Source organism: Rhopalosiphum padi, chromosome 3 (genome assembly GCF_020882245.1).
Source record: "Rhopalosiphum padi isolate XX-2018 chromosome 3, ASM2088224v1, whole genome shotgun sequence".
Taxonomy (NCBI): domain Eukaryota; kingdom Metazoa; phylum Arthropoda; class Insecta; order Hemiptera; family Aphididae; genus Rhopalosiphum; species Rhopalosiphum padi.
In genome coordinates, this window is record NC_083599.1 from 45,913,657 (window position 1) to 45,928,158 (window position 14,502).

General features: G+C 27.5%; 1 non-coding gene across 1 annotated transcript; it reads left to right on the forward strand.

The window, feature by feature from the left end:
• Positions 1-330: 330 nt before the first annotated feature.
• On the forward strand, positions 331-402 carry Trnae-uuc (transfer RNA glutamic acid (anticodon UUC)). Its single transcript has one exon. It is a non-coding gene; the product is annotated as a tRNA-Glu (tRNA).
• Positions 403-14,502: the final 14,100 nt, after the last annotated feature.

The window sequence follows — 14,502 nt, forward strand, 5'->3', positions numbered from 1 at the left end:
GTTGTGGTATGTGGACATGTGGTGTAGCTATTAGGTTGTTTGTAATTAAAGAAAAAATCAACCAAAATTCACAAATTATTTTACCATTATAACACCATTAGGACTACAACCGCTTATTTTAACGCTATTTATAATGTAATCATTAATTAAAATAATATTATGTATTAATGAATTCTGGTTTTTTTCCGAATTATCTTGATGAGTTCTGTACATTTTTGTTTTCGATCTCTCTAAAAGTAAAAAATACCAACTACACCTTATTTTTATTATAAAAAAATCACTCAAAATGTTCAATTGTATCTAGCCTTTGTCGACTTCTACTTACACAACTCCGGTATGGTCTAGTGGCTAGGATACCTGGCTTTCACCCAGGAGGCTCGGGTTCGATTCCCGGTACCGGAATAAATTTTTGCAAATTTTTTACTATAAACTCATAATGTATGATCAGGGTATGAGGTAATAATCGTTACTACTGATGTTGAAAAATAATGTACATAATTATTTAAATCGTTAAATACAATAGGTCACAGGTGGGTGTTTAAATACACCGTATATTTACGCATGTATACATAAACATATTTTTATGTTATAAAACGTACCTTTAGTCGATACTCGATAATCAATGTTGTATTTTTTATAATATACAAATATATCTAATTAATATCTTATAATAATATTCGTAAAATGATCAATATCTCAAACATACTTATAGTAATCTGTTAAATTACTTAATTTTTTTTTATAGGATACATTTTTACAAAATATTTACAAAAATTGCGTTGCACGACCAATTATGTTACGTGATAATTAAAATAAATAAATATAATAATTAACATATTTTATTAATATATTGATGAATTTTGTTGATATTTTTTCGATATTAACTTTGAGCTTTTAATGTCATATTATTATTACATCGTTTATGTGATTTGTCAACCACGTTAATCTATAGCTCACATCGGTCTCGACGTTATAAACTAAAGTGTATTTTCTTCATTCTTTATGGTAATCACTATAGCTGGTATTATAGGTTATATATGTCTGCGAGGAGAATAAAATCAGCAAGCCACGTGCATCTCGGCGGCAACGTGAAAACTCCGACGCGAAGTCCGACGGGCCCGGCACGTCGGCCGCCAGTTGACGAATAATAATAACAATGACGACGACGATGATAATACCTACGACGTAGTATTACGGCTATACAATAAGTGCTGTGCAGCGCACAGGAAGGAACGATCGCGCGCGCATAACATTAAAATATCGCCAACCGTCGTCTTCGGCATATAACGGTGCTTGGCGAGCGCGTCTTTCCGAACGTAGGTCAACGTGATTCACCGCCGCCGGATTACCGCGACCGTGCGAGTCGTTTTCTTCTCCCCACTAACCGCCATCGCGTCGCCGCGCAGTTTACTCTCGGTTCGACTATCATTTTTTTCCTCGTTTTCTATTATGCTATTTCGTATTATTATAAAATATATACGCACGCCACCGCACAACAGCGAAAATCACTACTACTACTACTACTGTTATTACAGTATTACTGCATATATGTTACCACACGTTAAGAATGATTTCGGACGTTAATGAATATGAGATGGCTAGTCCGTGTCGACTCCGACCGATTTTCGTGGCATTTCATTATATTATTATTGGCTAGCCGTTTTAATAAATGTCCGACTAAGGCAGAAATAAATGCCACTTAAATATAAAATTAATAATATAAATTGACCATCAGTCATAATATATAATCCTTCCTGCGAAACCGAGTGTAGTCAAAGACTGCAAAATGAACAGGACTGTAATAACGAATTATAGTCAGGAACCTCTAGAAAAAATAAATAGCACACGATAAATAATAATAGTATTTAATCAATTATACGTATTAGTAATTTCATTATTATTCATTTCGCCCTACGGTATATTATATGGGTAAACTGCTATGGCGCTTTGAAACGTAAAGCCGCTTGTAGCGACAAGTACCTATACATATTTTATTGTAGATTTGCATTTCATTTTGTAGTTGTATCGTTGGAATTCACACACACGCGCGTCATTGTCGTCATTCTAAAATCTAATAATCTAAACTTGATACTCAATAACAGATAACATTGTAAGCACGACAGTCGCGGAAATGTTTAAATATAATAGCCATTGCATCAAAGTAAATATGCAACGTTGTCTGACGCATTAAGTCAAAGTTATACATATTATATGTACTCAACTGGATAATAATTATAATTTTAACCAACGTACCTATAGCTAGCAGGTTCCCCAGGAATTTATTTGACTAATAAAGCTCTGGTATATTATCGCTCTGCACGACGCGCGACTGTCCATAATTTTCATTGAAAATGCAGTTTTGTATTATGTAATTATCGTAAAATAATAAAATACAATTTTGTTGATGCGTTCTAATTAGTATGGTTCGTAAGGATTATTTATAAAAGTTCAAAAATATATATGCTGTTTGAACTTGTTAGAATTTGTGACCCGTCTAAAGCCTTAGGTATGAACTTTTTAAGTTTTGAAGTTGGCTCAACTACTCATTTTAAGCTAGAAAACGAAAAATGGTATTCGTCTTCGACATAGCTTTAGTTACAAAAACTAAGTCATTTATAAATTTGTATATAATTATAAAATAATATACAAATTTTCGAAATTTTTACGATTTTTGTCAACTTGTAAACTTCTTCAAATATTTATAAAGTTACAAAATAAATTATTTTAAACCTACAGATATTTATCGGTTTAGGAATATTCAGGTTAACATATTTATAGAATTTTTTTGTAAATAACATTTATATATTTTTATTTTTATATATTATTGTAATTATAATTTTATAATTATCTACTAATAAAATTAAACAAAATTATATTATTATATTTTCTTTTGTGTTGCAATGAATTATTGCTCTATCTTTATTATTATTATTTCATCCAATAGTTATTTTATTAATAAATAATATGGTATTAGGTCATGCACGTGGTGTCAGAACCTGACTACAACGCTCGGACGATGATGAATAATAAATAGGTAACATGTAAGATTTGTATACCCATATTATAATGTATACCATATACCTGTATAATAATATAAACGCGTCACATATATGTTTATTATACACGTGTGCGCGTGTGCCTCATGCGAGAATCGCCGTCGCAAAAATACAAATTGTACCGTTGTGTATACGCGTTTCCTAACTCTTCTTTAATTGAGGCGTATATCGTTAGGCAGGTAGGTGGGAAGTTATAGTGTATAGTACGCGATATTCTGCGACTGCGCATACAGTGGCTGAAATATTAATATAATATATTAGTACCTATAGCATAGCAGCAGTGGGTATATATGCGAGAAAAACAGAACGATAAAATTATACTTACACATATTGAGTAGGTGTGTGCGCCTATAAGACACAGATAATAAATTAAATTTATTTGAATGTGCGATCACGACAGAAAATAAAGAAATGTATTTATATCGATTTGCTGCTTAGCTTTTTTAACGTTGACATTTAAGTGTTAAATAAATAGGTATATGAATACAAATTGCAATTACAATACTGTGTGATGGGATGTCTATACGCGCTACAACATATTATCATTATTATCAGGGTTGCTGTATTTAGGAATTGGCACTCGGCACAACAAATAACAAAATTATACAAAAAGTCCATTAGTTTTAAAAATAAACATTTCTTATAGTAAAATTAAATTATAATAATTTGTCTTCTTTAGAACTGCCGCCAAACCAGGAAACGAAATATTAATGAATTTCGAATTAAGTGTTTACTTAAAAACATTAGTCCTTAGATAGTTCTAAAAATAAATCAATAAAAATATATTTGTTGTATATTTTTTACAGCTTATTAAGTGATTAAGTATATCATTAATTCATTATATTATAGTAACTGTGGACCAGACAGCGTCGAAACATTCCCAGTGGCAAAATGTGTTGAATAATGACGTGATCATTAAAATATTAGCATGCAATTAAAAATGAATTAATAATAAAGTAATAAAAACTTGATATTGATTTATTTATTATAATTTATTTGTATTTTATTATTTATACAATAGTTTAGTCTATAATCTATATCCCTAACCATATTAAATAGAAAGTAATAAAATGTGACTTATAAATTAGAATAGATGTACGTATAGTTGAATAAAAAATGTCTATTAGTTTTCTTAAAATATTTAAACATTTCCGGTGTATTTAAATTCCTTAAATGAGTATTGGAAAAAGGCCATTGCACGAGCAAAGAATATGATAATATACAAGTAATGATAAAACGTTTTCGAAGTTAAGTTCCTACGGTTGATATTTAACAAAGTAATTAAGGTTGTTTGATGAAAATTCGTTATTTCAATCACTCATAAAAATTATAATTGCTTACCTACATTTATTTTTTTTTCTGTTCTGGTAAAAAAAATTTACGGCGATTATTGTATTAAGCTTTCATGTTTTATTATAGTTATTTAAATTGAGCATTTATGCATCTTTTATTACTCTCGCAGAATTAATTGCAAATGGCGTACCGGCCATAACCGCTGCTATATAGGTGCCTATAGCAGTAACACATATCAAAGTTCTATCATTGTCTCTCTTATAATCTCTTCAACTGTGGTGATACCTCATGCGACTTCTCCACAATCTGCTCTTTATTCAATTTTACCTTGCTGTTTTTCCAACTAATATCATTCTATAATTAAAGCCGTTATACATTTTATTTTTCATATAATTTAATATAGGTAGTATAGGTATTATACGCTAACAGAAATTACATCAGTTTAAATTTAATGTATAATTTATGTATTTTATTTTATTTTAACGGTTGAAATATAATACATTTTGTTGATATTTCTTTAAAATAATTAAAAAAAAACAATCTATAACAATTTTACAATTATACGGCTTCATTTTTTAATTTTAATTTTTTAAATAAATTGTTAAAATATGAAATTAAGTAGGCTCTGTGAAGCGTAGTTTAGGTTAGGCCCCGTGTTATTGCAGACCCAAGACCATAACTGCAAACTCGTAAAATGTATATTACAATAAGCAAAGGTGTATAATACATAGATGTTAGGCGAGTAGCGAGAAATATATAAACTATTTTTGATATTTTAATGTTAGTACCTATTAGGTACCGATTTACCTAACCAAAATATTATCAATAATGAAAAGTTACTTTTTAATATATTATATAGATTGGAGAATCGTTGTCAAAATAAAATAAAAAGAATACTAAAATATTATTAGAAAACTTCTGAAAAATACGTTTTCAATTCGTATTATTGTATTAATTCCTTTATTTTTGAAAGTCCATTGACACGTATTTTAACTGGTTACACGTAACACAACACTAGTCGTTTCTTGTCTAGCGCTTCATTACGTACCTATAGAATTTCTATGGGTCACTATATGATTACCTCGGTAAAAAATATTGAATTTAGATAAGTTTTAAATTTATTTCTTAAATGAGGTGATTAATATTTTCGTATACATATGCTTTTAAATATTTTAGAACCTTAGAACCACAAAAGTACAACACGAGTTGCACACGTGGACGAATACCCAAAACAACTATTATAGTCCATTACTTTAATTTTGTGTACGGATTTTTTCATCTGAGTATTCAATACTTGATATAATATGTTCATTGTTCTTATTTTATTATGGAAGCGTAAGTCAAAGAAAAAATTAAAATTTCTTTGTAAGTGTATACACGAGATATATCTCAGTTAAATAATATTATTAGTGGAATGTTGTACAGTTTATTTATACTATACGTTCATATGCACAATAATACTTCAATAAGTATAATACATAAGATTTTTCGACAGCTGCGTGTAGGATACTTTACTAGCTGCCTGTTACCATCGTGTTTAATTATCCAACAATATTGAGTGTTTAATAATTTTGATAATACTTTATATTATTATAATATAAGAAAATCATGTCGATAAATAACGAGTTTAAAATTATTCATCATATTTAAATTATATGCATTATGCACTGTGTATAGTTTATTTATATGCTATACTTAATTATGATAATTATGAAAATTTAAAATGCACGAAAGGTGTGTATATTTATACCACAAGCTATTCTTATATCACAAAAAATGTCCATATGTTATTTTATAAAAAAGAAAACTATTTTTTTCCACATCAGGTGAGATTTTTTTTACTATTATTTTCATAAAAAATTGACCCTTCTGTATTAGTACTAAAAATCTGGAGCTATTTGATTAAATAGCTTATAGGGGTGCCATAAGGTGGCTCATTATTATTTGTGATTTCTGTTCTGATTATGTACGTACTATATATTATATTTATAATAAATACATGCATAATCCATATATATATATAGATAGATTATAGATATACTATGTGGTGTTTGGAATGAACCGAAACATATTATACCTGAAAGGAGTTCACTAAGTAGTAAGTACCTTTCCCAGTTTTTAGTTTCAAAAACATTTTATTTTGTGTTTCATTTCATGTATTCATGTATATTGTATTTGTATTTGTATTTTTTGTGTCTAAGGGCACATTTTTATCAAAATAATATCGAAAAATGTTGTAACCTTCACTATTATTGATATGCACTTAACTTGTGGATTAACTGTAGTTAACTGGATCAACTCGTACAAAATTGCAATCATAGTTTGTTTATTGGGCGAGTGAATACTTAAAAATTACGGAAAACTGGGAAAATATACTAAATAGATTGTATGTATTTAGTTTAGTGTTTATGTAATTTTAAAAATGTTTAGATTCTTTTAGAATTATTTATAGACATTTAAGAATTCCACTTTTTTGGTTTAATACAATTTACTAATTTATGATGATAAAATAGGATTTTTAGTCAACAATTTTAAATTTATGAAAAGGTTTTTCGTGTGTTGAACATTTGTAAATTAGTTTGTGTTTAAAAATGCAAAAAGTTTTTAATATTCATATCTATAGCTCTATAATTCAAACTTATAATAGCAATTTATGTTCAGCCGATTTTTGTTATTTTGTTATTACTCGTATTAAAAAAAAATATTAATCGTATAAACTTGATCATTTCATTATTATTCAAAATATATTTTTCTATAATATTCAATGATATTTTCAAAATATTTATTTTAAATTTGCTATCTTACGATGTATAAAATATTTCAATTTTTTAATTTATTTTTTAAGTCGAAATCAACATACAGCTAGTGTAAATTGTTTTGTTCGTAGTAGTTTTATTTATTAATTTGTATAGTCAAGACTTGACAATTAAATTCGAAGTTGTTCTTACAACAAGCTGAATAAGCTAATATCATCAATATAAATATGGAATTTTATTTAAAACTATGTGTTAAATGTGAATTGTAGCTTGCGAGTTTGAATTAAGAATTTGAACAAAGAACAAAGGACTTCAATGTGGGTATTTTTTATAATATAAAATATGAAATGAGCGTGTCAGCGGGTGGGTGTCTGGATAAAAGTGTTATATTTTCTGAAATGACTTCAAAGAGTTCAAAGTTGTTTGAAATCGAAAGTATTGATATATATTTTTATTTCAGTTTCCAAACGGTTTATAATAAAATAAAAGCAGGTAGGTATTTTAATATTTTATTTTAAATCCTTTTTCTCCGCGCAAAATTAATTAATTTTAATGAATGTCAGACATGACGTATCAAACACTACGTTGTACACCAAAGTTGTATATATACCACCTATATACCTATAATCTGTACAGACCACCGACAGTTTTATCCGGTTCGAGATGCATGTACATAATGAACACACATGCATGATGCATCATATATATACCTAGGTGCATGTTGGGTATACCTATATATATGAATAGTGCATCACTGCATTGTATATTCTGTTCGTCTTTATATATAATGGGGATTATGTACATATTATATATTTATATATATGTATAATTCTTTGCCAAACCCGACACGCATAGAAATACGTAAACATTTTGTATTATTTTATTTCTGTTGCACTTGACCGATATCTGCACATCAAACGCGTTGACAAGTATACACGAACGCATTGACAAAAAAAAAAAAAATACATATAAATAAATCTGTTCCGTATTATAATAAGTGTCCCCATATGGTCTTGTCGGTACCTATATGTATGCTGTATGTATGCCATACAGAATCCCGAGTGACGAGTATATAGTCCAAACGATTATGCGATACACGACTGAAACTGCTGCAGACCATATAATAATAATAATAATAGTAATGTATATATAATATATAATAGACATAATATACGCCCGCGTGTGTCCCGCCTAAACCGATGTATTATTTATGTTTCCATTTCAGGGAAGACATAATGTATATATTTTTACTGACCCACGGCGGGCATATTATACCTAAACTGTATACGCGTACACACAACCCTTAGTTTTCCGAGAACCGTCGCATTTAATTTAGCAGCCGGTATATATGTGTACGTATATATAATATGTTGTAAACTGCGGCACAATAAAATACATATACTACTCTGTATATAATATGTACAATATGTGTCGTCGTTTCGGCCTTTTTTTTTTTTTTTTTTCCGGGCGACATTGCGGGCGAAATATACTAAAATATATAATGTACAACGGACGCGGCGTCTATCCTTTAACCGAGTTATCCAATACTCGGTCTTTGAAAAAAATAAAATCAGTCGGCGGTCTCTCCCAGGCCGAACCATATGTGGAAACGCGACATTCCGTGTACGCGATAGGTCCGACATAGTCGCGCTGTGTATACCCACAATATGTACGACGTCTCTTACCCCATAGTACCTGCCTACCTAGTGCTATACGCTCACTTCAACATCGTGCGAATGTTATTCGTCAATCGTCATTTAAAACGTTCGACTCGCGATTTTACGATTAAAAATACACAGTTGTATAGAAAAAAGTACTAGTGTTACTAGTCTGCTTTTGGCTATATATACTAAATTCCATACGGGAATTTTTAAAGCGACGAAAGATTTGCATTAAACGAATTATATTACGGTAAATCGTTAATTGAATTTGTTGTGAAGGATCACATGTCTCTTATATATAGCTAAATAGGTGTTGTAGGTATGATATAAAAAAAAAAAAAAATTAAAAACTGTAATATAATCACAAATAACAATTAATGGTTATGTGGGTACTTATATGTATAATATCATTTTATATTGGTGGGAATTTATTTTAATGTTTTGGTAAAAAAGTTATTAAATATATTTTTTTATTTAATTATTTTCAAAAAAATTAAAGATGGACATTTTGTAGAGTTCGTATTTATGAAAATATTCACGTTTCAATATTTTATTTTCATTAATCTCTTGATTTTTAATATTTTTTCTAGTTTCTAGAAAAACTGCGATTTAACACTGAAAGCATTTATCGGCAGAACGAGCACCCGGGCCACATGTTTGATACAATGATACCCCTATCATATTATATAATAATTCATAGTTTTTTCGAAATTAGAAATAAAAATATTAAAAAACAGAGGATTAATGAAATTAAAATGTTGAAACCTCAATATTTAAAAAAAAAAACGATATCTACCAAATAGCGATCTTTAATTTTTTTTGAAAATAATTAAATAAAAAAATATATTTTTTAACTTTTTTACCAAAACATTAAAATAAATTAAAACATGATATATTTGAAGTTCTTGTCAATGTGAATATTGTGAATCTTATTAAAAAACCAGAATTTTGATATCTCCATTACTTTAGGAGATAGCAATGGGTGAATCGTCACGGGACACTGTATAGTACCAAACAATATTATAGTAACAGTTAACTATAAAGAAATGTCAATACTTATATGACGTAGTTAACACTATTAACAAAGGCTGATAACAATAACAATACAACGACAATCACCAAAAAGGCAAAAAAAATTGATAGCATGTTTTCATATATATCATATATGATAGCAATTGAATTATTTAATATACAATTGAATCAGGATCACTGTATATTATATATAGACATTTTAAGTAGTAAATAAATTGTGTTGAAAAAAATTAGTAGAGATTTTGTACTATAACATTATAATCCAATAGTCAATATAGTTATTATGTACATTTATATGTATATTATATATTCTAAATTTTTTTCAAGGTTTTTAAAATCTAAAAAAATTAGGCTTGTTGTGTGTATTTCATAATAATATTTTTTAAATTATTCTTTTTACTCTGAATATACCGCAAATAAGTTAAATAATATATATGTGTTTTAGAATTGAATGTGTACGACCGTGAAATTGATTTAAACAGCACTATTGCAGATAATATAATGATTCACTCATCTGTAATAATAATAATCGTAACCATTTCTACGTTTTTGACAGCTAAATACAAATTCAATTTAGTTTGAGATTTCGGTTATATTTTTTTTTCTGATAATATTCTATTAAAAATATATTCATTATCATATCATATATATTAAAAAAAAATAGGTAGTGCTTTCACTGGATAGCTTCTTCCCTCACGTTTTCATGTACAAAATTTATTATATCACATATTCTTATTGTTTGATGCCCAAGAGTACAGATTGTATATTTCTTGTTAAAAATAAAAAAAAAAAAATTATCATATCATGAGCGTGTACTGTATATAGTAGAAAAATCTACTTCCAGGAACTGGGCAAGTCGGAGACCAAATTTTTATAATATAATAAACACAATTCGTTGATATTTTTAACTTTGGTTGTCAGGGAAAAATACTAACATTAAAATTACAATATTGATACTTTTTAAAAGAAGTATAAATAGAATATGCGTATACATTATCATATGGATATCACTACAGATATTTTTAAAGTGTGAATACCCAAAGTTATAAAACTGCAAAAATATAATAATAATAACCAAGCCATTTTTTCCCCTGTAAAAGTATACTGCAGACTACACGATTTTTTTTGAAAATATTTTTTAAAGGCTTTAACACCCACGACTATTAGTTATTAGTTATTTACTTACGTTTTCTTAAAATTAAATCAAATTATAATAATATCTACAATTTAATAAAATATTTTATAATTTTTTGATTAAGTTTATCTTGTGAAAAATGTTATGTAGATTAATTTTAAATAAATTTAGAACCTAAATTTCATCGACATTTTTTGTTGAATGTATGTTGTGTTTAAGATGAATTGTTAAAAATTGTACGTGCTTCAGCCTAATATTGAATTGCATACACGTAACTTACATTTATATTATATTATATGGTTTTGGTATGCATAATATCTGTATTGACTTTTTTAAATTATATATTATAAGCATTAAGCATACTCTTATACATTTATATATACACGAATATATAATGGAATAATATGTCAGTGATTATTTTTTTTTTTTTACTTTTTGTATTTTCACATATTTTGTACGACGTTGTTTGACTGCTTACTAGGTATACTTAAAAGTTCAAGGTGAAAATTCAAATTAAGCTTACAGTGTATGATAATAACGATATCGTTTAACTGTGCAAAGCGCAGAATATATACATTATTATTTTAATAATTTATAAAAAAATGTGTATAATAAAGTGTAATACATTTTTTAAAATTTAAAATTCCATTCAAGACTAATTTTATCAGTAATAGTTTAGTAAGTTTTTTGTCGTATATGTACAATTATTTAGAATTTATAATAAGGTATAAATAACTAATTATATCGTCGTGTACAAAACAAATAGATACTGATGTAAAAATATCGTATTCTATTTTTTATGTGTATTGTGTAAGTTTAAAAAAAAGACATTATAATATATGTATAAATATAATAGCTAGACGGTGTGTTGAGACTTATTTATACAAAAATATTATTATCTATTAACCTATATAGGTAACAATTTAAACGTTAAAGGTTATCAGCTTATTGATCTATTTTAATAAGAGTTGTGCTATGTATGCTGTTGTGCTATTTCAGTTATACATTATAATTTATCAATAAAGATATTTTTTACGTTCGGGTACCTACTTATTCTATTTATTAATACATTACCCATTATTTATTGTTACAGGATTTTTAGAAAACATTTGTGTATAACAAAACCGTGTGTAATTTATTAAATGTATTTAAATATTTTGAACGCATATGTAACGGTTACAAAATCTAAAATTTCTCTGCAGACAGACGTTATTGTCACTATAATAATTTTTTGATAATCCCGCAATCGAATGGCTACGTAGAAAAACTCGGCGATAAGTATAATTATAAAAAAATATAATGCATAACTGCGTATACTATTATGTTATAGACATTTTACTTATTTTTCCCGAAATGTTGTATTATTACATACATTTACTACATAGGTTTACCCGTGAAAACATAATAGAGGATGGGTACGTTTTAACTTTATTTAAGAACGGGCTTCAGACTTGCAGTATAATTAATACATACTCTACCTATTTTTCTTTTTTATCTAGATAAAAATGCATTTACCATTTATCATTATCTAGTTAATATTTTAGTTCTATTCACAACGCCTAATTTATAGGTACCTACGGTATTTTACAACAACTTTGTAAGTGTTTAGTGGTAAATTATATATAACTATAGTAATTGTTATAATTATTACCTATAGGTACTTAAGTATAGTAAACTCTGTAATAGGAGAATTTATCAATGAATATTTATAAATTTTTAATTCACAACATCAAAAAAAAAAAAAAAATAGGTAAATCGTAAAATGTAGTATTATTAGGTGAGATGAAAACGGAGATATACCATTAAAAATGTCTACAAATATTATTTGTCATAATTTCGCCATCAATGTATACTCTGTGATAAAATGAACGTAATATTTAATAATAATACTCACAGTATTGTAGTTTAAAATATAAATATATTGTTTTAAAATTATATAAATGATACAGGTTATTGAATTGTGGAATAAAAGTTCTTATAAGTACGTGTACAATATTACCCACACAGTATTTTACAAATAAAAGCGATTAACTTATTTTTTAAACGTTTACATTTAGTTTACAACATTATTGATATTTAATTATAAATATATAAGTAGGTATTTTATTAATATATGATGTAGTTGCCTGTATTACATTCGTATATTGAATTTGCTTTTTTGATATTTTCTTCTTCGTTTTTGGGTAGTGAAGTTAATATTTTCCCCCATTTTTTTTATAACACACCATATTTTCTGGTCAGTTAATTAGTCTTGGATAGATAAAAATAAAAGAAATATAGTACATTTTAACTTTTAAGAACAATAAAAAATATTAAAGTTTCTTAAAATATCTGCATGAATTTAGTAGAAGAAAGTATGGTTAATATATTTTTAATAAATAAATAATATTATACTTATTTTTTGTTTAAGATTTGAACGAAACCACAAAAAAAGGATGGCAATGCCATCTAGAGCGAACATTTTACAGCTACTAAATATAATAGACTGTGCAGTGTACATTTTAATTCTAATGATTTTGTTGTAAATTCAGACTGACTAAGTTTAAAAGAAAATGTAATTCCTAGTACCCTGGTATTTTTTAAAAATTCTGATATTCTCACTAAAAAATACAGGAAAAAAGATTAATTGAAAATATTATTGCCCATTTTTAAGTGAAAAAAACCATCCGAGTATATTAACCAGTAATCACTAATCACTTACCAATCTATAAATATCAATACTAAATTAAATTATTTTTAGATTTAACACATTTATATTAAGTGGGCCCAGTGAGTTGAAATTTGTAAATTTTAAAAAGTAATTTAATATATTTTAATTTTTAGTCTTTTAAACAATACAGACTTCGTCAATCGCTAATACGCGAAACAAAAGACTTTATAAATTGACGAAAACTATTTTATATAATGTAATTTATTGATCAATGTTATCTTAAAGATTATTTAATTATTATTTTATTACCCAAACCGATGTTTTATTTTTGAATACTTATAGAGATGTGATATTAATATTAATATTATATAAAAACTGACGATGGTCGATGACTTGTTTTTTATTCATACGTAAAACTAAAAATATCTATTTGTTGATTTGCATACATTTATTAGCATATTGACAGTAGTATATTATTAGTCTATTGACATATAAATGCCTCTTATATAATTATAACTAAAAAGAAAATGTTTTGTTATCAATATGAATAATAATTGTTATGGCGTTCTCGCCTCGATTGTTGGCTTCGATGAAATTACACGGGCTGAATAGCCTCAGTTATCGATCTAGTACTAACATCTCTTCGCTAAAATACATTTTAGTAGAAACGGGAATCGTACATTTTTCGTTATTGGCTGAAAAGGGTCATGCCCAGTGCGCGACCAATATGCGTCCGTTTCCGCGCATCGCCCATCTCTTCGACGTTCCGACAACCATGATGAACTCGAACAGGTAGCTAAGATCGCATTTATGTGATGCGCACAGCGATTTTACCACTTGTGTTACCTGAATACGAGTAGAGTATAGTGGGGTGCACTAGAAATGGTGTTTTGAACAGTTGGACCGGAAACGCTAAACT